At 39.1% G+C, this 24,687-nt stretch overlaps 1 long non-coding RNA gene across 2 annotated transcripts in view; it reads left to right on the top strand.

Moving 5' to 3' along the window:
- The window catches only part of LOC122997964, a 44,338-nt gene extending 19,973 nt beyond the window's left edge, over positions 1–24,365 (top strand). Inside the window, exon 3 of one of the 2 annotated variants that reach the window (XR_006407288.1) lies at positions 21,916–24,365. This is a non-coding gene — a long non-coding RNA (uncharacterized LOC122997964). Of the gene's footprint in view, positions 1–263; positions 335–21,915 lie in introns of those variants that run through there. The other variant, XR_006407289.1, reaches the window with a different exon arrangement.
- The last annotated feature ends 322 nt before the right edge of the window (positions 24,366–24,687 follow it).

Below are 24,687 nucleotides of genomic sequence, written 5' to 3'. Positions count from 1 at the left end.
TCTTGGGTTTTTATTTTGAAGAACTAGGCCCATCCCTAGTTTTCTGTTAACGTACAGTGACCATTGGGGGGCTTTTATTTTGAAAAACTTTTTCCATCCCTAGTTTCCTAGTGTGAAAATATGCGCATTTACTGCTTTTGAACACCCAACAAATATGTAACTCCTCATGGCAGGTGATCAGAATAAGTCAAAGTTACTCCGGCATGAAAGATAAATCTGACATGTCCTTTTCAAGCATCTTTCCATACTTAACGTGCCTGCAGACTCACTTAAGGAGGAGTGACGCCCCCCGTGAACAAACCAAAGGGAATTTCACAGGTGCCCGGATTCCTGAACTCCCGGGGGGGCGGGGGGTGGGGGGGGGGGGTGGGGGGACGACTCTGGACCGTCTGGACCATGACATTCCTCCTGCAGCATGTGGAAGATTCATTTCCCCTGACTAAAGAGGCTCGCCTCCAGCCCTCTGATAGCACAATCGACTCCACAGCAGCGGACGAGAGTCGGTCAGCGGGTGAGAGGTCAAGTCCCAGGCAGCTGGGGTCAGCAGGGTTCACACCACGGTGATTGCTGCTTGTCCCCTTAAAGAATTTCCCTCCTGTTTGAAGGAAACAGCAACTTATGGACCTCTACGTCTATGATTATCTGAGTGTGTGTAGATTGTTTTAAACCCAGAAGCCGTGACTGCGACTGTGGAGGTTTCTGTTACTGTGCTGGCTTTCTTTAGGATATATTTATGATATATTTCTTGTTGTAATAAATTTGTTGTCTCAAATATGTGAAATCTTTATGCTCGTAATAATTTTTGTTTAATAAAATGTATGAATCGTAGGGCTAAACACACCTGTATTTTGTTCTTATATACTAAAGAAAGACAATTATATACCAACAATACTGAGAAAACATTATATAAACTATCCAAGGAGACATTAAAACATGCCATACAATGCAATATTACAAAAAAAGGAATATAGAAAGTCTGCTTGAGGGAGGGTTATCTATATTACAGTATATTGCAATCATGTTTACTAGAAATTTTGTTTACATACTAATTTGCAAATAGGAGGAAATGTAAATGTAAAAATCTTGGTGAACGTATCTGCAAAATGTTCACTGACCATACATTTAATTTCTTTTTCGACAATATCTGCTTTTCGCAATTGCTCACAGCACTTGCTTAGGGAAAGATCGTGGTCTCAGTTTAATACTGAAAGTCCAGCAAAGTCCACAAAACCCAAGGTGATGTCTTTGTGAGCCAGTCTATAACCCAAATATATAAAGTAGCAGCAAATTCTCACACTGGAGAAGCAGTAATGAAAGATTTGTAGTTTTTACCTGAAAAATAACTCTTACAAATAATGAATTATCAAAATAGCTCTTCTGAGATTGACAATCTGTTAATATTGATGATCTAGAATAAATTACTGAATGTGATTCTTGACAATTTATATATTGTCAACATATCACAGCAAAAATCTTATGAGTAAATAGGTGTAGTTTTTTTTTAAACTAACTTTCCTTTCACAATTCTTATGTCTCCATGATTCAATGTGTATTTATGTGCAAACAAATGTGATTTTGTCTGTAACATGGCTGTATTGTGTTCTCATGTTCCTAATAGCAAGTTGAATTCTTTGTGTTTACTTGCTACCAAGAACATAAAGAGGGGAAACTGAGCGAATGAATAAATCAAACTCTCAAAGAATGTAATGTGAACACATTCATCACACTTTAAGTCTGATGAGTCCCAGCCTGAATCTTTGAGAAACACCTGCTGCCCACAACTCACATATTGTGTTGCTGTCTGTTTATCATTCTCTTTCAATGTACCTTAAATATAAACTACCACAAATGCAAAATTAACTCTGAAAAACTTAAAATCTCATCACTCTACAAAGATCAAGAGTGTTTTCATCCTTTTGAGCATACAGAGCAGATTGCATTGAACACATTTCACGCTCTATATGGAAACACATTCCTGCATGTCAGCTTGGATCCAACCCCTCTAAATGCAGGACAGGCCTTAACCTGTTCGCCGCTCTCCTGACATCCTGCTCCCTCCCTCTGAGCACTGTAACCCAATCACTCACCTGTGCTCTGCCTTTACTGGTCGCACCAAACTGGCTATGTTCCACAAAAGAAAAAATCAATTATGAAATGCACAAATTCCTCTTTCTGAGCTTTGACCTGTGATATTTTATCTTGACTAGGTCTTTGGCATACCACACATCATTCGAGCATTTCATTCTTTTATGCTTGTAAACACCAGATGTATTGAAGTTTCACTCCTGAATCCCAAAAAAAGCCAGTAGCTTACAAAGCAGAAGAACACCTCAGAAACAAAACACCTCAAATTGCCTTGTGGCTTCGTCAGAGCGCCTGTGTTTAGAGGAGGTGGCTCCGATCCATTCAATCCTTCGGTAAAAGTCACCAACAGGTACGGACACGCCGAGCAAACATACAGGTTAAACAGAGCACTGCTTTGAAAAGATGCACTCTGACTCTACATGTCAGTCATCATACTGTGTTTATTTTAAAAGTCAATTTGTTCTATTTGAAGCTCTTAGACATGTGCAGTAACGTCTGCACTGCATGAACTGCAAATAATCCAGTGTTGATTCTTTTATTTGAGAGTACAGTAGTAGTAGATCACTCTTGGCAAACAAACTGACTCAGAGGAATACAGATACAGTATATTTAATGATGTCTTATTCTGGAAGGAGTAGTTTATTCCCTAGTAGGCCACAATTATGCTATGTTAGTATTTTATTTCTGACAGGAAAGTAAAAACTCCAGGCCAGATTACCGTCTGTAATGTTGGAAACATCAAGATCCTTGGATAATACTACTCCTGTGAATCCGTATGATGCATTTTTTTGGCACACTCTTATCCCTCTACATCAGTATGTACGCCTGGTGGATGACAGCTTGACTGTCCCAACATGGAAACTCAAAGATTACAAAAGAGTATATTTCCCATATGAAAATAAACATATATAAACATATATGTACATCAAATAATGGAGCATATATGTTCATAAGTATGAACAAATATTTTTGATCCAATATCTATTTTGGTTTTCCACATTTATTAATCCTTCAGGTAAAATTTGAGAGCAGTGAAAACACCCTAAACACGGTTCTTTCAGCTTGAAATTTTATGACTTTTCCTAAAGTGACCCAGAATATACAAAAATGGAAACCTTTTGAATTTTTGTGCAGCTGAGACACATTTTCATACATAGGACTAAAGCTTTAATTTTGTCCAACTGTCCATCATGAGTCTGTCAAAGTTTAAGTTTTATGCTAAATTGGTGGAATCGTCTTTTAAATATATTATGAATATATTATTAATTAGAATAGAAAAATATATACAATGTAAGATATGTTTTGGATATCAATCTGTTTTAATGAACCTGCAGGATTGAAAGACATTGTAAGATATGCAAACGTCATCAAACTGGTTTTATTACATTAACATCTTAATTTGAATAAAATGATAAAGTCAACCAAATACAGCTTTATATTTTCTAACTCAATCGCATCCCGATGCAGTGGTTAGCACTGACAGAATGAAAGTTTTAATCCCCTAGCTGACTGGGTGGATAGATGTCAAATTAATATAAGGAATAATACTCATACCTCATATACAGTACAGTCAAACCTTTGGGCACACTTGGGAAGGTGTGTCCAAACTTTTGACTGTACTGTATATATATCACCTTTATGTACTAAAAATGTGTAATGTGTAAAAATGTGTAAAAATATGTTGGTCAAATATTAAAACAGTAATTTTTGTGATATTTTTAAAGATATAATATATATAATATAATATAAAAAATGTACTGTGTGTATTTTTGTGTTGCATATAGCCAACTACATTGATCTAAAGCATATCTTGACCAACGTCTACATGGCAGGAATGAGTTAAGTTGTGTTTTAGGTGGAGTGTAAATGATGAATTACTTGCATGCTTTTACAATTTACAGCAAACACTTCATACATTGTGTAATTTGGGCATTAATTCAGCAGAGATTCTTATGCAATTAAAATGTGTCATTAAAAAGTCCAATGACAGGATCTCCGTTTGTAAAACAGCCCATCAGAATAATGCAGTGGAGAAAATACTATTCAGAGACTGTTGTAAACATCATTCTGACACTAAACAGAAAAGGAAATCTTCCTTGTTTGACCTTTTGGACTGTTTTTTTTTTTCACCACTGTCATCTGTTTATGTGCAGTTTCCCTACATTCCCACATTGACAAGTGGGAAATTCCCACTTCTGCATCTCCTCAAAACAGTGCAAATTTAAACACATCATATACTTTAACAGCCAGCTATTTTGAGAGAAGGAATCTGGTTCTCTCTGTGGGCGATCCAGAAACTATCAAAGCCTCAGCATGCACGACAGATGCATGAGATGTTTGGGCGCCAAATGACTCTTGTTATTTTTGTTGTTCTGTGGCCCATGCCAGTGCGGTGGAATGATAATAGAGGGTTATTTGAGGAACTGTACGCCAACCGGTTTGGGCCTTGGCTGAGCTTTATCAGAGTGCACTGGGATTTGTACAAGTCTAATTATTTGGCATCACATTTGCATTTTGGCTACTTAGCTCATGGCTGCTGACAGACATATTGGCGGTGGTGGGGAACAAACTTATGACCCCTCTTGATGTGGAATGATGTACAGTAATGGCCCTGTAAGCTGCCCTGCCACAGCTGTATGAATTAACTTAAGCGTTGTTATTGGTGGTCTGTCTCTAATGGTGAGGGGAGAACGTGACGAGGACAAACTGGAGGACAGGGAAGAAACTAAGGGAGGCTCACATTCCTTCTCTGCACTTCTAGCTTGACTTATAGAGCTCTCTATTTGACACAAGATACACCATCAAAAGCTTATTTCCCACAGTAACCATTACCACAATTTTCCCTTTCCTTTCATTTCTTTGGTGGCAAACTTCTAACAAATTTCACACTTCCTGGAAACTTTTAAAGCTACTGAATTGTCATATGTCATCCAGACGGTTTTCCCTGAATGGAAATGACTGTACATTATACACAAGTTACGTTCTTGTACCTTGTACAGGATAATGGCACATGTTAATTTTCCTACATTTCTCAATAATAATGCCTATCTCATCTCAGAGCCTAGAAAAGAAAGAGTTCTCTTCATCTCAATATTGTATGAGTGTGTTCAGGAATAGGAAGATGACAGTGATGTAATGATGAGCTAGCACTAGCACTAGCAAGCTAGGCTACACTACGCTGCCATTTTGGACTCCAGTACCCAGTTTGAATGCCAAGTTCACATCATATTATTCAGACCATAATTACGAGCAACCAAGTGGAAAAAATCTTTTATGTCAGCCATCGTTGTAATTTTAAGTCAGATTTATTACAATTTTTGACAGCGATGAAATCTCCCACTTAGTGAAAAGAACTACAGACCGCTGGCAAGATGATGACAAAGCCTCCATTTTATATGAAACATCATCAAAATCAACACAATCAATTTAGCTCATTTAAGATTAGCTACACCTGTTTATTTGTATCTTGTTTCACTTGTCCACAAACTACATCAAATACAAGAGAAGGCAAAAAATTAGCAAGTTTTGCTAATTTTGGCTATTTATCTGTGACTGATTAAACCTTACTCACATCAAGCAGGTTTGTTACTGCTGAGATCATATCGGAGTTATCATAATTAGCAGTTTTTAGACTTGTAAAATAACGTTCATGTCAACATTCATGAAGAAATTATGACTAAGATAAATAAAAACTATTTTGGCAGCATAATGCCATGAAATATCTGAAAAAGCAACCAAATAAGCCTCATATTAGCCAGAGTCTATCATACAAGGCAATTAAATCCAAATCAAATAGTACATGTGTATTAAGATGCTTTATTATCAATCCACAGTACTTTTAACAATCACATGACTAACTCTGCCACAGCGATTCATGCACATTTCCAGGTCTATATTTATATTCTGGGGCTCTACTGGAATACCTTTGCATGACTTACAGTTCAAAAAACTCCTTATTAATCTTATAGTGGCTCTTTATGCAGCCCCTCAGTTCAGCCTCTGTCTGAAACAGGCTGTTTTAGCTCCTGTCTCTTTAAGGCCCACCTCCCGATGAGCCCACTCTGTTCTGATTGGTTGGCTTCCAGAAGCTGCATCACAGCTAACTTTCTCCGGATCAGGCCTGGCGCCGGGATGAAGTGACTGAGGGGGCTGTTAAAAATTGCGATCGGGCAATTTTGAAATAAAATAAATTTATTTAACCATGCAATTGCCTCAGAAAGGCTAAATAACAACAACATAAAGCTACTGTTTCAAAATCAAAGAACACATGTATTAATTAGAGCACTCACATAAGAATTTAGCACTAGCAGAGCACTACGTATTTTTTGAATTTATGAATGATTCTCTGTCAAAATCAGCAGGGGGGAGGCGTGTTGTAACAGCTGTTTGTGGCTTGCAGCTCTCTCACTCTCTCTCTTTGACTGTCCCTTCACTTCCCTGTCGTTTCCCTTCTGTCTGTGGATTGCTACAATGGTGGAAAATGGACTAAGGGCCAAAAGTTCTATTTACAACCACAAAAAGCAAGCAGACTAAGAAACCAAACTAAGTGACGTGTTCTGTCTGTCTGCCTATTGATTTCTTCAACTCTGTTTCAGTACTAGTGACACCGCGGCCCTAGCATACACCTATAGCCTTAAATTACACTGGCTATTTTTCTATAGATACATAAAGCTTAAACACAGCGGGCAAAAACACAGAAAGCTTCCTCATGGCACTGGGCTTGCTCCGGAGGCCACATCAATAAACCGTGAAACCAACTACAGTAGTAGAATGTCACCTCTTTTTCTCATTCTTTACTCAAAATGTCTTCTCCAATACATCCGTACATGTTTGAGCCGAAATCTGATCCGAAATATGAGAGTGGACAACGCAAACAACACATGGAAAAACCTTAGCAACAACCTTAGCAACAAAGGCTACATAACAGATGGCCGTTTATGCGCATCCGCTATGTTCTGACATCAGCATGGTAGAAAAAAAAACTGCAAACGAAGCGTTCAGGGCAGGTTGAAGCACTGCCTTTTGACTTGCTGGGAGCATTTCTACATACATTAACTTAAATTTTGAAACTCTGACCATGTTTAACATAGATATCCGACATCATAACAGTATATAACTAACAGAAAATCACAAAAAGCCTAATATGGCCCCTTTAAGTACATCTCAAACTCCAACAAAGTTTATTATATACATGCACCAGCAATAGAGTCACAAGGTTTGATCTTTACAGAGAACTGGCTCCTCATCATCTACTGTATCATGACAAAGCTTTTTTACTGTAACACAAATGGAATTCTGTACCACAAGCACAAATGAACAGCTTCATTTTGAGTCTGTGGGTTTGGAGGCTGGGGTTTGACCCGCGGAAAGTGCTGTGTATGTAGTTAACATGAGCATGTGAGAGGGCCGCTGTCCAACCCACCGGTTGTGTAACAGCAGGCTGGGAGCTGCGGCGAGTCTCTATTTGGATGGAATGGAGGCGGTTTTTCTCCCAAAGAACGAGGGTGGATCCAGTTGAGTCCCTACAAACTGGATGCTTGCTTCATTTCAAAAATTCATCCTGGGAAGCAAAAAAAAAAAAAAAAAAAAAATCAAGCCAGATTACACCCAAGAGGAAAATGTTTGCATCATCTAATAACGTGAGCCTTAAACCATAATGCTTATCAGATGAATAAATGATGCTGCGGAATGTGAAAATCTGTTGTTTTCAGTGAAAATACTCATGGGCCATGGAGACTAATCCCACAAAGTTGTTTCCTCTCCAAACTTCCCCAGCCCAAGTTTTGATTTACAACAAAAGCATGTTTCCCCGCCAGGACAGCCATCAGGGTTCTCATCTCAGAATTTATGGACTGTCATTAGTGCATCAAGTTCACAGTCCTGAGAAATATCAAGAGCCTTGTCGTCTCCTTGTTTCTTACTCTTGCCGTGAAATTAAAGAAAATTGGAATTTAAAACTTTCATATCTATTACCAACTCTGTCTCTGAGGCATCACATTTATTTACTTCTAAAATTATTTTGCCAAATACATGGCCATCTGGATTATGTTCACTGGCAACAAGTCCAGGAAATGCATTTTTCTACCACATGTTGTAGAAAGTAATCAGGAGAGGTCATGGCTAGACAAAGAGATGGACTTGTCTGTGCGTTTTAGTTGACTTTATGAAGACATTTGGTTAAGTCTAGGTTAGGGAAAGGTTGTGGTTTTGGTTAAATATGCAAAAGTAATATTTAATATTTAAAAAAAACCCACAATCTTCCCTGAACTTTAACCAAGTGCTTTGAGTCGCCAAATCATAACCACAAAAAAGTGAATCATACTTCTGTTGCTGTTGTAGGAAAACAAATTATATATTTAAGTTGTCAGGGAACATTTTGCAGCTTTTCAGATATGTTCATTAAAAATGTTTCAAGGATTACATTTCTTTCAAGATGAATTTGCTATTGAACATTGGTAGCATATGAACATATATATATATATATATATATATATATATGAAGGATTGCTTTTACTGTACTCATTCTTCAGCTTCTACTGTTTGGAAAAAGCATCTGTGGCATCTTTCTTCTGTCAGTTTTTTTGCCTTGCCAGCGACATGACTCTTAAGAAGGCAATGTTTGTCTGTTGGTTTTGGTCCCAAGTGAAAAAACTCAACAATTATTGGATGGATTGGCACAAGATTTTCTACAACCATTCAAGGTTCTCAGATGATGGTTTTTCACCCAGTACCACCATGAGGTTGACATTTGTGGTTTTGAGTGAAATATCTGGACAACCATTAGATAATTGCTGTGAAATTTGGTACAGACATTCATGTCTCCCTCTGGTGATGATTTTTTTTCACTTTGGTGATCTTTTTACTCTAGCATCGTCATCAGATCAGTAATCAGAAGTTTGAATTTGTCCATACTTTGGTTTATAGCTAAATACCTGCAAAACCAGCTTCAACTGCACTTTGTGTAGCAAATATTAGCATCATAACACACTATACTAAGCTTGTGAACATGGTTACATTGTCATTGTGAGCTTGTTAGCATACAGAGCTGCTACTTGTGCTTTCATTTTGGACTCAGTTCATCATCCAGCAAATACACATGTCCGAATCCAAAAATAAATAAATAAATAAAGTAAAAAAATTGAGGCTACAGTTCAAGGCAAGACGAATTTATGTGTATAGCACATTTCATACACAGTGGCAACTCAAGGTGCTTTACATAAGGCATAAAAGGACATTTAAAGCCATAAAAATTCAACAATAAAATAAATAGAGAAAAATATATATCTATACATACATATACACATTCACATATGCACAGGAAAGGTCTAATAAAAGTGTCAATAAGACCTCTGTCAGGTTAAAATTATTCAACAATTCACAACCTAAAAGTTCAACGTTCACCATTTTGCATCAGTTTTAAGGGAAAGAAGTAAAGAACATAAAATTATTTAGCCAGGATATTTAAAGGTAGCTGGAGTTGGCACGTTCCTCAGATTCTCAGGGAGTTTGTTCCAATAATTAGCAGCATAATAACCAAATGCTGCCTCACCATGTTTTGTTTTGACTCTGGGAACAAGTAAACCAGTCCCGGAAGACCTAAGACTTCTCGAGGGTTTATAGTGTGAAAGCAAATCGGAGATGTATTTTGGCCGCAACCCATTCAGTGACTTAAAAAACTAGGAGCAATATTTTAAAATCAATTCTTTGGCTCTCTGAGAGCCAGTGTAGGGATCTGAGAATGGGTCGTCTTCTCTCTGGCAGCTGTATTCTGAATGAGCTGAAGCTGTCTAATGGCTTTTTTAGGGTGTAAAGAGACTGTTACAGTAGTCTGACCTGATGAAGATGAAGGCATGGAGGATGATTCAGGTCATGTCCAGGCTAAAGCAAACCTGATTATGCACTTAGTGACTTCAGAGTCACCAGGTCACTTCAAAGACACCACTTCAGTGTTAAATACTTTGTTTGAGTTGCTCGTAGCATTAATATTCTCCAAATGAAATGCATACATTGCCGAATAAAGGCCCTCTCAGAATAGGAATAGTTGCTCCTGTGAGGCACAGGAAGAGAGCTGTTTTGCTAAGGCCTAAAGCTGGAGCTGGTTTGCCTCGGTGACGCTTGGGATCAGCCCAACCCAGAGCAGGATCACGGCGCTCTCCGGTTCATAGCAGGAGGAACATCTGGTTCTGTTTAGGCACAGTGTTTATTCCACGCGTCGTTCCAGGCGCTGTTTGTAATGCGTTCCTGTGTCTGAAGAGTCAACGAGGTCCCAAAGGCGGGAGTTCAGCCATGAGATAGCAAAGTTAATGCTCCACCTCGCCTTCAGGGCTGTCCCTGAGCCCGGGTTGAAATGGATTTAATCTTTCTCTTCCTTGACCGTCGGATAAGATGTTGACCCTGCTATCCTCAGTCTGCAGTTTCTTCTTTTTGTCTTGTGGCTGTGTTTACCATAAAGGCAGGTGGTTTAGTTCTGCATTTAGACGGTGAGTTTCCTCATTCAACAAAGCAATCAGGACCACTAGAGGATAACGCAACCATTTAAAAGTAGTCTTTTGTTTTAGGAGGAGAAAATTGCACCGTTAAGGCCCTGAAATAGCAAAGTGGAGGGCACATGACACATAATACTTTCCGTTGCTCAAAGCCTATTTTGTGTTGTTCCAAAAAAACAAATAAAGTCACATAGTTATACTTAGAAAGCTCAGAGCTGTAAATTTTATTTCAGGAGACGTGTTGTGACAATAGTGTGGACAGAAAACTAGCACCATTCCCATTCCTGCTCCCATTTCCACTGCCATTATCATTTCCAGCTCCACCTCCAAGCCTAACCATATTCCCAGTCCTCTTCCCTCTCAACACTCCAAGTCCACCGGTTTCCTGGCCCAGTTTATCACGGCTACCACACTGATCTTCCTGACAATCAGGAGGAAGTAGATGACCTCAGCCGGGCTTCAGATCAGGCATTGTGACCTACAGGCTTGATTATCAGGAGCAGCAGGGACACAATGAACTATGTTTTTTAGAGGAAAAGCCGTAAACATATCTGCAGGCGAGCAGGAGACGAGGGTTGTTTACAGAACCCAGTGGCCTCTAGATTTGGTGCCAGACTGGCTGAAGAAAAAACAGGCAGACCTAGACTAGTGTTGCCTGGAGCAAGCGAACAGTATTCTTTACCACATATTGAGTTGTGGTGATTGAAACACACTATGACAGTAAACAGTGGCAGGATGTCACTCGCACACCAAGCATAAACACATAAACCGATTATGTGTACATCCACGTTTACTGTTTCGGGATTTAAATATTTTATATTCCAAATGCTTAAAAGAATTTAGGTATGGGGATCAACTTTGTGTGCTATTTGCGTACTTTTGATCCACGATGCAGCGTTTATAACTGAACTGCATGTCTTAATTTAAGCCTCATTAAAGTGTGTTTTTCTCAGTCCTTGCAACACGCTGCGATGCACTTGTGACATAAATCTAAATTAGCTGTTAGTCGTAAAAAATATTAATCAAGTGTCAGTTTTTGTGGCTGCTGTGTAGCTTTCAATGAAGTACTGTACCTGCTGAGGACACTAATGAGCAAAGGTGGGAGTAAATTTAGTACTGCAAAGGTTTGAAGTACTATTTCCATTCATGACTTTGAGAGATGTTTGAGAATATTGCACTTTTTGCTCAAGTGTTGTTACTTTACAGATGTAGATTTTACCTTCAACTACCACTGACATAATCTTATTCCTCAACATTTTCTGCAATTTTCTACTAATTTCCTAGGAAGTTTCCTGGCAAGGAAAATGTAATTTATTAGCCGACAGGGGAAACGGAGATAACAGTGTGTAATTGGTTCACCTCCAATCAATTGCTTGTGTAATCTACAAAGAAGTCAGCAAAAATACATGAATATTATCTGTAACGAATTAATACTAAGTTTAAAGCTGGGCAATTCTTTCAAGGAAATTCCCCTGGAACAGACTGTGTATAAATTCAACACAATGACTAACTAAACTTTATCTAAAATCACTGAAATAACAGAACTGTGTCCCTGTTTTCCCTTCAGTTATTACCAAATCACATAGTTCCAGAAATCTTTCTTCTCATCACTTTCGTTTTCTTTTCCTCAGCTGATCTGAGAGCATTAAAATCACTAAAATTTCTTATACTCAATGCAAAGTACATTTACGTTTGATACTTGAGTGCATTTTACAGCTACTCCTTGTTTACTAAAATTTGAATGCATGATCTTTATTTGTAATTGAGTAATTTTAAATAGAAATGAACTATGAACAGATTTTCCTGAAACTGTTAGCTGGTGTTAAGTAATGAGGCACTGTAGTAAAAGCTCCTGGAAGCTCATCATTTAGGCTGTTTTTCAGACATCAAAGGCTTTCATTAATACACTCACTGCACACTGGTGAAAAAAAAAGAGTCTGGCAGCCAGTAAGAATCAGTTTTCAGACGGGACAGACAGACTAATGTGGTTATGTGTGGAGGAGGAGTCAGTCTGCAGGTGCTTTGAAGCTGACTGGCTGGCCAGGGGGGGTTCAGGGTTTGATCACTGAAGTATTATATTGATGGTGGGAGGGGTGGGGGGAGGCTGGGCTGAACGCACAGCACGAGATCACACAGTGAAAGCCAGAGGTGAAGTGGCTCCCAGAGAGGAAATAAGGCCCCAGTTAGGCTAATCATTGCCTAATGTGTTTAAAGAGGGGAAACTACAACAAGCCGTTGGATTTCTTTTAGTATTTGTGGTTTACAAAAATATGGGTGACAAGGGTGATGAATCACAGGTAAATATCACAGGGTCCTCCCCTTTAATGATAGGGTGCTTTGTTCTTAGTTCCCTCAGGTGTTTATGTTTCACTGTGTAATTTCTGGTTAAATTCAAAAGGGAAAAAAGGCCAAACAGTTACAAAAAAATCCAATGAATTTGTTTACCCTTATGGAAAAAGAAGTAGTAAACTATAACCAAAAATCTTAGAATACACTAGTATGTCAGTGTTAGTGTGCTCTGATACACAAATTAAGCATTAAAAACTGCAAACATAAAGTAATTTTCATGAAATTTCATCTTATTACGAGATAGTGACAATGATGAAAGGCCCTCTCTAGAGCCAGTGTTTGGTTTGTCCGTTCTGGGCTACTGTAGAAACATGAAGGGCTCTGTGGACGAGGACCTACTTCCTATGCAGATATAAAGAGCTCATTCTAAGGTAACAAAACACAACAATTCTTATTTTCAGGTGATTATACACTAATTAAAACATACTTATGAATATTATATTCCATTTCTGCCAAGTTCGTTCAGCTAGATGCCACTAAATTCTACACTCTGCACCTTTAAATGCTTGCTATAAGATATACTGGGACAAACACAGTGATTAGACATATTTTAATGGTATAAAATGCTTCTCTTTTACAAGAGAAAAGGATTTCATGAGGAGTCTATAGTTAATACACAAAGTGCATTATTGCTGTGATAAAGAATTTTAACACAACACTGCAAAATAAAGCTCACAATGATGTTGCAGCTGCTACTAATTTATTAATTACACCGAATTATCGTTTTCTACGGGCTTATAATGAAACAAGATTCTTTCGGTAGCCCAGCCCGACAGTTCGTTCCATGTCATTAACACGAAAAAAAACCCCCTTTGAACTGAATGTCCTAATATAGACAACAGGTATGGTTCACAGCGTGCACACAAGGTGGGTGGCGCTCCCATGGGTTACTGTTCTCCTTAAATAGCCCATTACTGGATGACAGAGAAACAGGCCGACCTACAGGGGATTAATAGCTCACAAAATTCCCTTTGTTGATCTTTGTATCCCACCAACAACCATCCTGCCAGATACCGTAAAGCACATTTACGACGGTGGGCAAAGCAGTAAAAAAAATAAGCCTTTAAAAACAATTAAACAGTTTCTAGGGCTGTAATTACAGCCTGTCATAAGTTTATATTGCATTCTATAGAAACTGGTTTAGGCGCTTGAATATGAAGCATGACTGATCAGCTGACAAGCACAAACAAGAATGAGGCAGGTAAATACTCTTATAGACTTGAACTATATCACCCTACTCCCCCCAGAATCCGAATACTACGCAGGAATAACGCGTCGAGTTCAGGAGAAACAATGGTGTGTCGTCTTCTCTCTTGTCTCGTCATGTAGATGTAGGTCAGAGGAAGGACACTCAAAGCTGTGTCACTGGGATTAAAACCATGGAGAGCCAATCAGGAGTGAGGAAATCCAGCTGTGTCATAAACACCTGACGGCCCTGTAGGGCTGACTCAACACCAGGATGCTGTTTAATCACGTTGGTGGAATGAATCTTCAGGTGTTTTGAAACAGGGACCTTCCTCCTGTGTTTTGCTTCATCATAGCTACGTCTTCTGTTTGGGTCGTGGAAAAGTTCAGGGAATGTTCGGGATTTTCAACACTTTTCGACTTAATTTTCAGGACTTCAAGGAAGTTTTAATGGCATCGTTGAGGTTTCTAATAAACAAGTTTGTGAGCTTTTCCCAGGCTAAAATAATTGTGTTTTAACCTCTGAACTCCTTCCCATGTGTGGTCAAGCTCTGTTCAAACTCACAGCCTTTTATTTTAAATTAAAAAGATCCCAAAGTCTGTAAAGTTCCCAAATGTCAGACTGAATCACTTGAAAAAGTGTAGAAAATGATGCTGAAGACATTTACAGTTTTTCTAATTATTGGAATGCTGAAGGAATACTATATAATACGTAATAAATATATTAATAATGAATAATATATAATAAAACAAATCTAAATATTAGATTGATATAGCCTCAGTAAAGCCCAGTTAAACAGTAAAAACTAATTTTTTTAAATTTAAAGTTATACTTACTGAGATACTTAAGAAGGAAAAATCACTTTAAAGGAATAGTTTCACATTTTGGGAAACATGCTAATTCACTAAGAAGCTGAGAAGATTGATATCGTGCTCATGTTCGTACAGTAAATATGAAGCAACAATCAGCAGCTGGTTAGTTTAGTACAAAGACGAGAAATGGAGGGAAACAGCTTGCCTGGCTCTGTCCAAAAGTAACAAAATCCTCCTACCAGCACCACTAAAGCTCAATAATTAACACATCATACCTGGGGTTTTTTTATCCGTACAAAAATCTAAGTGTAAAAAAAGACAATTTGTGATTTTATTGAGGGGTTATGTGTCTTGGTCAGGCGCCTCACGTTGACAACAACATCCCATGATGATATCATCATCATCCAGTGTGCCTCTCCTGCAGTCTCCAGTGCTGCTGTTTTTTCTGGTGCTCAGCCTCGGTGGATCTCCTGGTTCAGTTTGCCACCTCACCTGCAACGCCAGCCTCTTGCCTTTTTTCATTAAGACATTATTTTTTTCAATAAACACCCCAAGAACGGTCCTTCCCTCTGTCTCTGCTTTTTTGGGATCCAAACACCAACACTTGGAATCAGGAAAATGCTGAATGAATTCTCAAGAGAAATTCATAGTGATCGATCGCAGACATCTTGGTTGCAAACCACTGGAGATTTTGATCAAATAGCAGGTGATTGTCATTAAATGACAACCGTGGCCAATGAGTTGTGGCATTGTGCCATACTGGATGGCAAAAAACATCCAGAGAATACTATGAATATGTAGTTTATAATTAACTACCTAAACTACATAACCTAAAATACTTAACTACTGAAAAAGTTACTCAGATTTGAATGTAATTAAACTAGTATATGAACAACATGTGGTTAACTACTTCCCAACAGTTTGAGGCACCATAAATGGTTCCCTAAAGAAGTTGTGCAAAAATAGGTTGTTTAAAGATCTTCTCCACTACATTTCAGAGGGAAATATTGTACTTTCTACTCCACTACATTTATTTGACAGCTTTAGTTACTTTTCAGATGGAGATCTGTAAATTATTCTATGAAAACAGTGCAAACAAGTTCACAATCACAGGAGTTGCTGGAAAGTTGGAGCAACTCTGCAGGATGACAATATAATTAATATATTTTAAAACATAAGCAGTCTGTGGTTGATATTATGGATGATGTTTAGACAGAGACAAGCAGCTGCTCTGCTGGGCGAGCCTCCTGTTGGCTCCACCGAGAGAGGCGGAGCACAGCATGAGTCACACAACGCTCATTTCATTCACTTGGAGAATCATAATTCTTCACTTTCCTCATTACATCTGACGAGCAGCCAGGAAACTTCCACTCATGAGTTTGTTAATCGTGCTTTGTTGTCATGAGCGGCGCCTCTTTCTCCCGTCTTCTGAAGCCTGTTGCTCATTTGTATGAAGCACAAAACATCTCAGGTCACGCTGATCAGTGCTAAAGGTCTTCAGATGTGATGTGACATTGACTTTCTTTCAAACAGGCCTTTTGGGAAATTTGAGCAAACGGGGTGAGAGGGGGGCTGAGAATGAGATCTCATGCAATGGCATGGAAAATGAAGTCCAGTCAAAGAAGGATTTATTTCTACAGCAGTTTAAACAAACATCAAAAAAAAAAGTGTCTTACAAAGAACAAAGACTGCAAATAAAGATCAATCCCAGCGATAAAACCACAAGACAGAACAGGCACATCACAAAAGTTTGAAGAAACAGAGTGGTGCGTGTGTGTGAGGAGCCTCTAAGTGAATCAAAAGCCAATCTTTTCCAACCATTAGCTCTAGAGTTTTTGTACTAATACAGGCGCCCGGTGATGGGAATGCAGATTAAACAGGGAGTTCTATTTGTGAGGGTAATGACAGGTGAAATTACTGACGCCAACACCATCCCACATAGAAAGCCCAGTCCATCTGGAACACAGAGAAGTATTCTGTTCCTCTTCCTGTGTCGCCTGAATGTCTCCTACTTTTTTTTTTTTTTTTTTAAAGGCTAAATCCGCTTCTGAAAGCCGACTATGAATAATTAAAAGAGTGATTTCCTGATTCTGGTAATTTCATTGTTAGATGACATTTACTGCATATGAACACAATTAACACCGAACCGTATGAAACCAACTGAACTAACATCCAAAACACAATGATAAATGGTTTTATTTAAAGCCTCCTGCTCCAGAATGTCACGCCAACAAACAGTGAATCAGTGTGGAAGAAGAAAAAGAAAGTTACGTAGCGGCCCAGAAGATGAAGCTCAATTAGCAAGTACAGTGTTTGGCTGCCATGAACAGTGGATCGTTTCAAATGTGAGCCCCAGTCTGACTCATTGCATACAAAGTGCCTGTTTATGCTACATTCTCTTCCTACAAAAATCCCTTGTTCACCATTTGGTCCAATAATGTGTGCATTTGAGGTTGGGACAATAGCGGAAAAGTCTTTAGTATCTCTAATTAAAATAAAATCTGTTTATGCTTAAAGCCTACGTGCACACATAGAGTGTGCAAAGAATTAATTTTAAGAGCGCTGGTGAAACCTGAATGTTACAGCATGCCATTGGTTTGAAGGATTATTCTTTATTTTTCCTATGAAAAGACAAAAAATAATTGTGTATTAGTCAGTCTCTCAATACTTTCTGACTTCCCTGTCCTGGCTCTGGCAAACATAAATCTTTAAAAACAGGTCACAAATATATAGTTTATGTATCTAAAAACGGTGATTACTTTTCTCAAACAGCTCAGCATTGTAGATTTTTGCAAACGTTACTCAAACAGGAGGAAACTATTTTTTTTGTTGGGAACTATTTTCAGTCGCAGAGTAACACACATTTAGTGCATTAGTGGGGTTTTTTTTTTTGGTAGCGGGATAGTGTATGTGACATTGACTCAAAAATATACTGAAATGGCTGTAAGTACAATGATGAGGCTCACTGATGTGCTTTTAATAGGTTTTTAGCCTTGCTAGCGACCTGGCTCTATGGATGGCAAATGTCAATTGTGTTTGTCAGGAGGCAAGTAATCACTTTAGATGGATTGACAGGAAATTTGGTTCAGACATTTATGTTCCCCACAAGATGAACTATAACAACTTAATGACCCCTTACTTTTCCATCGAGCTTCACAATCAAGTCAAACAGTATGATCAAATATATTAAACATATCTGCTAATGATCAGCATGTTATTGTAAGCATGTTAGCATGCTGACATTGGCATTTAACTCTAATCACTGCTGTGCCTTGGTACAGCCTCACAGAGATGCTAGCATGGCCGTGTTAGAAATCACTCCCTATTTACTACATAGTGCACTATATTTACCCTCCGCTATTTTATTTTAGTGTCCACATTTAGTGTATATTTTTCCACTATATAGTGCTCTTAAAAATTTCACAGTGGAATGAAAAAAATAGCATCCATGGCATGTACACTAATTTCTGCTAACAATCCCACAATTAAATGTGCCACATTTTATAGATAGTGACAGTGATGATGATTAGTAAATGTCTGAAATCTCATTTTGTGCTCACTATTAAAGTCAACTATGGAGTGTTTATTACAGAGGGAACGAGGTGATCTGACAAATATTGCAATTTATGGCACAGATGAATACGCTCTATAAGTCTTTGGCTACACTGATGATGCTTGTTAGGATCAGTTCATTGTTGGTTTTGGTCTTTTCATGGGTTTTGTCTACCCAAAGAAAATTTTAGTGTAGCCTATTCTTTATTTGCTATCCTATGTAATTTTTGACATATTCGGCTGTCAGCGTGGTAACTGATAACTTTTCAAAGCTAAAAAGCATAAAGAAACACCAGCACCATTAATAATTATGTTAGTCATGCTCAGATGAACCGTGCGTCCTCTTTGTGAAACACTTTGGGGAAGGATTTGAGCTTCTGTAACATCCCACTTAAGTAAGTGAAACCTTACCTGAAGGATAAAAACAGGCTGAAAACTGTGAGACACACGATCAAAGCTGAGCTACTTTGGCCACACTTGTATTTTATTGCCTCAGTCAATCTTGAGATTACTGTCTGCTTTCAAGGCGGGGCAGGCAGCCACAGAGCAAGCAAAGCAGTTAACTCGAGGCTGAACTCCCCTTGCAGTTTTGTTGAATTATAGCAGAGAGAATGGAGAGGTGGAGAAAGGACAGAGAGACAATAACAGAAGCAGGGAGAAAGGGAGACGGCAGCTGAGGGTGAGGTCTTTGCCTTTTCACAATAGCTCCACAGTTCGCATTTTGACCACCAGCGTCTTGGGTTGTGGTATGGTCAGTACAGCCGCTGCACAGGGCCAATCATGAGGAGACGCTGGGATGTCTCACCAGTCCCAGTGGGTGGGAGATGATGTAATCAGATGGTGATGTAATTGACCAGCAGTAACCAAGGGGGGACTGACAGTGTGAACTTTAACCTCACCACACCACTCCCTGATGTCTGATTTGACCCTGCACTCAATCAATGTCAGGTCTCCCTACAATTACTGACTGTAACAAACCATCATGTCTTTACCTCACGCTGGTTAGTGCACTCAGCAGGCATAAGACTCAGCAGGACGAGCTGGTGTTGCAGACAGCGGTGTCCATCATGTATGCTCGGATGAGACTTCTAGTTTATTATCTCAGCAAGTCGCAGTGAAATTTGGAATATGTTGCATGTTCAGTGGAAGAGATTTAGTTTCTTTAAAAGGCCTTTTTTCATGATAGTTTTGAATAGTCATAACTGAATAACCACAAATGGAATTAATAACATCAGAGTCAAATTCCTTTTATATGTAAACATACTTGGCCGATGAAACAGATTCTGATAACATGGCTCAGCTCCATTTACGGTAAATGTTCCAGTAATCCGGAAGTGGTAAATCTAAATGAAATGCAGCTGTCATAAACGTTGTTAATTACACCTGTGGTTTTCCTACTCTGACACATCAAAACGTCTGCTGTGAAAAAGGCCTATTAAATCTCTTGACTAGAGGATACTGCTGTTCATTGAATTACTAGCCTTGATTCGTGTATAAAAAATGTCATACTTTTGGTTTTACACATTTACACCAAAGACTGTATATAAAGATGGATATACCTACTGGTTTGTATTGGAGCCAGTTTGAAGCCCAGAGTTGCTGATTATGGTTGGTGCCATCTGGAAACACGCCTCGCCACCTCGGACTGAAGTGAACGCTAGCTTACTGGGAACACTGAACGGTGGACACTTGGGCTAATGTTAGCTATTTTCGCAAAATTGTGCTAACGGGGCAGATATCAAACATTAAACATAACAAAATATTGCAACAATAGTCCAACACGTGCAAGTCCCGGACCGGGGAGAGCAGCAGGTGAGCGAACTGTCAATCACAGCTGTCAATCAACACCCACACAGCAGACATCAAACCACTATAAGTCTTCAAATCTTATTAATGGAGCAATAATTTCCAAAATGACCAGCAGCACACTTATTAGAGGCCCTGAATTTAGCGATTGAGACCATAAAGACTCATTGAAAAAAAATGATTGACTTGGTATTTCTTGAGAGACATTGACACTTTTTGAATGGGAGTCAGCATCTAGCAGCTGTTGGTGGCGTTGCACTTTATATTACGGCCAACCATTTTTCAAAGCATACCTTAAGCTTCTAGAAATTATACTAACGTCCTGGCAGCCTTTGATTTCTATTTATTTCAGCACAGAATGAAAAAATCTACTTGGAGAGACTTGAAATTTCCTGAAGACTGTGGTTAGTCTTTTTAAAGTAGATGGTTGCTTTTTCAGACATCCTTCTGCATTTTGGCAGCCTAATTTTATAATTTTGTCAGAGGCCTCAGAGTTTTCAAACTTGCTTGCAACTGCTGTACCATATGATGGACATGTAAATTTGATTACATTTTTTACATTTTATAAAATAAATAAAGTAGATTAAACATTTACTATTATAAATTAGCTCACTTAATAACATTTGACATTTAATTCCACATGCTGAACCAACATAAACAGAAAATAATGGCTGCCTGGATGGAAAAATCATCTGAAAATATAATATAATTTGCAATTTAAAGGCTTGTCCTGTACTGTTGGTTGTTTGTGCTCATTCGCCTCTATGCTAAAGCTGTTTTCTGTCCTTTTCTATGTCCTACACTGTGTGCTTTACATTATTGCTGTTACATGAAAAAAAAAAATAGTACAAACCTTGAAACATTTAACAGTGAGTGCACAGCAGGACCGATGTGCGTCTCTGGCACAACCCCGAGGGCCTTGAAACTTTTCATCCAGGCTGCTATTTTTATCCCCGGTCTTGACAGTGTGCGGGACACGTTTAAAGGGATGCATAAGATGCAAACATTGAGCCTTTGTGTGAGCACACGATGCTCTGCGGTCCGGAGAGCAGATAGAACAGGACGGTCCCTTCACTCAATACGTCCTTCGGTGACTAAAAGAGCCTGACCTCTCAGCTCCTGTCCCCCCAGCGCTAAATCAATGTCTCCATGGAACAAGCGCACACTATGTTTTTGTTCCACATGCACTGAGGGAAAGAGAGGTTTACTCATTCTGCCTTTCAATATCTGAAAAAAGGCATGACAAGACATGAGACAAGACATGTGCATCGGTCATTAAAAAAACATATTAAGAGTATGAGAGCTTGTCAACAGCAGTGTTTCTTTTAAGAAGTTCTGTTATTGTAGGACATAATGAATGCAATGATGTCTCAGGTTAGTTCAGGTCATTACAGATTTGTATTGTCCCACAAGAGGACAGTTATCAATACACGGTAAAATGTGCCAAAAGTGTATTGATAACTGTCCTCTTTAACAAGGACAGTAAAAGACAGTAAACATACCAGCTATACTTCACCTCCATATCTCATTCAAATTCATATTGTGTGTACTCTGTCTCTGTCTGTCCTGCACTGTGCAGATGTTATTAGTTATTATTATTAATTGATTGGTGATTGAATCAAACCCCCCTCCCCCACAGAAATTGGTTGGAGGGGAGTCAATGTCAGACTGAAGATGGGAACAGAGTGTAACAAGCTGACAATTTAGTCTGATATCAGGCAAGTATACAAACAATACAGAGTGGAGTAAAAGGTTAATGTGATATTTATGAATCCAGTACCTAAGAATAGCACTGAACCACAAATATTTCCACTTAAGGTGTCATATAAACATGACAAGTGGAGCTGTTACATAAATATAGCGTAGTGGTATTACTACTGGGAATTAAGAGTTGTCTCTTATCAGTAATTGTGCTGATTCATTGTCTAATCCTTGAAAACTTCACATACACACATACCAACCAAACCCGTCTCACTAAATCTAATCCAGCGTCCTCCTCGTTCCCCCTCCAATCCCTGGCAGCGGCACTATCTCTGCCTGTTGAGACACAACACGCAGGGAGTCAAACATGTGGGAGGACGGTGAGTTTGTCTATGTAGTATTTCTGACAAGGAATGGCGGGTAAGCTTTCCCAGCCTTGATGAGATGCGTCAACAGGATTTATAATCCTCTGTGCAGACATTCAGACTATCATATCTGTCTTCATCCCAACACCAAAAATCACACACATGTCCAAGGTTAAACAATATCTCTGAAGTCAAACTCCTGACTCGAGATTAATGTTTGCGCTCGCTAGTATTGCCTGTTTCGGTTTCGACTAGCAGACAGTTTGGGGAAGTGCAAAGAGGGGCTAAGGTTGGGTTTTAGTTTTTGGACTTTGGACGAGGCGCCGAAACCCAAACACCTCTCCAGTGAGGGCAAATATTTGCTTTTGGCCCTTCTTTCCTTTTCCTTTTTCTACAGCATTCTCCCTGCTGCTCCTCAGTATAAACATGTCCTCTATTTTATCCTGTTTTGTCGTGGTGTAGATTGTGTTATGCTAAAGATTTTAGTTTACAGGATACAGTCAAGGATTCAGACCCAGTACAGATAACAACAGCAAGGTTGCTAAAGGATGTTGTGCCTTAAAGGACATCTTCTATCAATGTACCACAGCCATGACCCTGCACTCTCTGTTTGGCATATGTGAGTTGGATATTGAGATGACATGACAAGATTAAAGTTTCTCTTTTCATATTTTATATTGTGTCAGCTTTGCTAGATGGTCTTCTGTGAAAAATAACAGGACAGATGGAGGAAGAAGAGACAGATTCACACCAGAGCTGAAAGTGTATCTGATCTGATGGTTTTGAGTTATGTGACCAGAAACAACGAACAGTCTTCTCTTTTCATCTCTGGTTCTGACCACATTCACATGTTCTCCAGATCACTGCCATCTTAACTCTGCCTTTCGACCAGGAACAGATAAAGAAGCTTTGAATGAATAGACACCCCCCATTCAAAAACAACCACTAAAAGCAAACTTAAGAAATGGCTTCAGGATTACTGTCAACGAAATTAACTTGGCTGCCAAACATCCATTGTGCACCGCTTTTTAGGTGGCACCGCATGAAAATGTCGTTTCATTTAGTTTGACATTTTGAATATGCTTATTTTCTTGATTTTGATGAGGTTGATTCATATTTAAGCCACAAAAGGTACCTAAAGAAAATGGTGTGATATAATTACTAAATTTCAAATTGCAATCCCTTACTCTACTTGTTACTGAAAACGTAATTACATCACTATACTAATAAAGTAAAGGCCAATCCATGTTTTCTGCGTTCCACCTACGCATCAGGGGTCATGGACACAAACACGTTCCATATGTAAGTACTAGTGAACAGGGTTGCAGTGTGATAAAGTTGTAAAATCCAGTCTGTGAATATTACAAACCACTGTGCAGTGATCAGCGTTTAAACGCAATAATCTGTTACTCCTCTCTCGCACTTTAAACAATACGCCCACACCATCACAGCCCCTTGTATTGCGTGTTTACACAGGGCTGATTTCGGTCTGAATGCAGCTCAGGAGTTCCCGTATGTTGCTGAACAACAAGACAAGGTTGAACATAGAAAAGCAAAATCTTAATGAGGATAGGAATACAGTACACACATACAGTAGACGACACAAGCGTGCCTGTTTACTTTTCTAGCACATGCATAATTGGCGCGCCGACAATGCATACAGTCCGCGTAGTCACAAATTTTGGGCTGTGCGCAGATGTCCAGAGGGGGGGCCACGTGGACCTTTGTCGACATGGGAAGATGATGAAATTTACATCATGCGGACCCTCACGGTCATGTGGCTGCAGAGAGCATGAATGGGTCAAGCCAAAGATATACTCCCAAGGGGACACATAGTAGCTCTGTTTTTACTACTTTCTGGAGTTCGCTTGTAGGACGCATTCCACACATGTGCAGTAGATAGGTGTCTGCAGTGTGACCACGCATACAACAAATCGGAGGTACGTGGATGTCCACACAGAGCCTACGCATACACGCTCTGATGACAAAATTTACGTCACACTGGTCCTAGCAGACCCTCGCGTACCCATTGAGAGAAACCCAATTGTGGGCTAAAGCAGGTAAGATTTATATATCAGTCAAATCAGTCTTTCTCTCTGACAGAATCCCTAATCTTACTTTGCACTCAACCCCCAACTCACATATTCAGAGAATGTTTTTATTGCGGTGAAGGGGGAGGGAGTTGTAACGGGAGGGGGCTCTTCAGTATCCAGCAGACACCACAGTGCTATGATGACCTGCCTGTGTTCAGCATGCATGCACTGTTGTTCACAACATGAGCCCACATTGGCTGACATTTATATTTTTTGGGTGAGAGATTAATTATTACAGTGGTGGTGCAGATA

This window comes from Thunnus albacares, chromosome 15 (assembly GCF_914725855.1).
Source record: "Thunnus albacares chromosome 15, fThuAlb1.1, whole genome shotgun sequence".
Taxonomy (NCBI): Eukaryota; Metazoa; Chordata; class Actinopteri; order Scombriformes; family Scombridae; genus Thunnus; species Thunnus albacares.
Note: the sequence above shows the minus strand (reverse complement) of the source record. Positions and strands in the feature narration are given on the sequence as shown.